The sequence below is a fragment of the Sinocyclocheilus grahami genome, unplaced genomic scaffold (assembly GCF_001515645.1).
Source record: "Sinocyclocheilus grahami isolate Dianchi unplaced genomic scaffold, SAMN03320097.WGS_v1.1 scaffold2163.1, whole genome shotgun sequence".
NCBI classification, from domain to species: domain Eukaryota; kingdom Metazoa; phylum Chordata; class Actinopteri; order Cypriniformes; family Cyprinidae; genus Sinocyclocheilus; species Sinocyclocheilus grahami.
In genome coordinates this window covers 67,618-69,576 of record NW_015507342.1, presented here as the reverse complement: position 1 = coordinate 69,576, position 1,959 = coordinate 67,618, and the positions used below count along the sequence as shown (strand labels likewise).

Genomic DNA, 1,959 nt, shown 5'->3' with positions numbered 1-1,959 from the left:
TATAAACATAACAGACTATAACATGTATTTTTCAAAATTAGACTAACCTTTTTTTTTTTTACATACCGATATATGAACTTCATCCAGGAGAATAAATTACACTTTGACTTGGCAAAAAGCGATCCAGACCTCACTGACTTGAATCTTCCCTTATGTCTCTTTCGTGTACAAGACCTTTAAACGTAATAAAATATTCTAGTGAGTAAGACCATGTGTCATATTTGTTTAAATTTTCCTAATACCACAGCAGACATGTAAAATTAATAATAATATATTCAAAAATAATAACATTATGAATTTTAAAAAAGATAATTTAAGCAAGCAAGCTCTGGTCAAAAATTTAGTTTAAATAATAATAATAATAATAATAATAATAATACTTACCAAACATAGTTGTCTGCTTTGTTGGGTTTATGAGTAAGCTTCATTGTATGTTGGCATAAATTGCACTTTATTTTTGCTTTAAGCAATTTTTTTTTCTGGAGCCATTTAATCAACTTCAATTTCTTCCTCTTTGTTTGACGTCCTTCAATCATTGACAGCAATTTTTTATTTAATGACCGACCCATGTCACCTTAGAAATACATAAAAATAATTAAAGTATTTAAAATAATAGTAATATTAACAAATACATTTATATTTAGTATGCATGCAACAAATGACATACTCAACATGGATAACAAATATATTAATGACTGAAAACTGTCAATGCCAATTTTAATAAATATTATCATTAGTAGATTAAGATATTTTATGAAGTTTTGTAATACATGTAGCATAAATATATCAGAATAACAGTAACAGTGTTGTACCATATATGCATTTCATGTTCTGACGAAAGAAACAGGCATAATTAAATAAATAAATCTTACATGATGTGTCACTGGATTGTTCGTAATTTTCCCCTTTGCATCTGTAATCGGCGCAGGCTGCGCCGGCGCGGGCTTTTTATCAGGAAGTGGCGTTCCAGAAATAAAAATCCCGAGAGATTTTTAGCTATAAAATTTTAAATCCCACAAGACAAACTTATCATTAACTTTAAAATTGTTAAGCGATTATTGTATAGAAGCCACCAGTCTTTGTGATTTCAGCTTCATTTAAAAAATAAAAAGAATAAGAAAAGAAAAACTACACTACCCAGAATCCTTCAGCACATTGCAAAAAAAAAAGCGGCCAGAGGTTATCCAGCGCAATACTGGTAGACTGTGGAGGCCAGGCCACAGCAAGTTTGATGATGGCGAGGTGACAGACGGATGACATTTTAGACTCTTGCCATCAGACCACCACCAGTCTTTGTGATTTCAGCTCCATTTAAAAAAGAAAACGAATAAGAAAAGAAAAACTACACTACCCACAATCCTTCAGCACATTGCAAAAAAAGAGCGGCCAGAGGTTATCCAGCGCATACTGGTAGACTGTGGAGGCCACAACAAGTTTGATGATGGCGAGTGGACAGACGGATGACATTTTAGACTCTTGCCATCAGACCAGAGGGAGACCGAAGACAAAACAGTCTCGGGATGAACTCACAGAAAAATCCGGTAAATTATGCACGTTTATCAGTTTACGTTCATCAGATATGGTTTGAACGTTTAGCACGAAATTTTTGAGAAATTGTTGATCCTGGTTTGAATGTTAGCAATAACTGAGAAAACGAAACAACTTTTAACTTAAATTTTTAACTAAGAAAAACTCTCTCTCTCTCTCTCGTCGGTGTAACGTAATGTGTTCAGGATGATTTTCTGCTCTAAATAAAGCAAGTGAAACAGACTCTTTACATTAATACTAAGATCCTTTTATTTTCTAGATAAACCACATGGAGCAGCGCCAACTGTTTCAATGGCTTTGGCTAAAGCCAAGGCAGAGACTGACACCTTGAGGGTGAAATGTCAATATCTGCAGGAGAAAATAGAAGATTTGACAAAAGAACAAGATTTCCTTAGACAACAGCTGTCAGAG

General features: G+C 33.5%; 1 long non-coding RNA gene across 1 annotated transcript; it reads right to left on the bottom strand.

Annotated features, from left to right (window-relative positions):
- Positions 1-53: 53 nt before the first annotated feature.
- Positions 54-556, bottom strand: LOC107574257 (uncharacterized). Its single transcript, XR_001607649.1, has 2 exons — positions 385-556; positions 54-174 (listed from the first exon to the last, which is right to left on the bottom strand). It is a non-coding gene; the product is annotated as an uncharacterized lncRNA (long non-coding RNA).
- Positions 557-1,959: the final 1,403 nt, after the last annotated feature.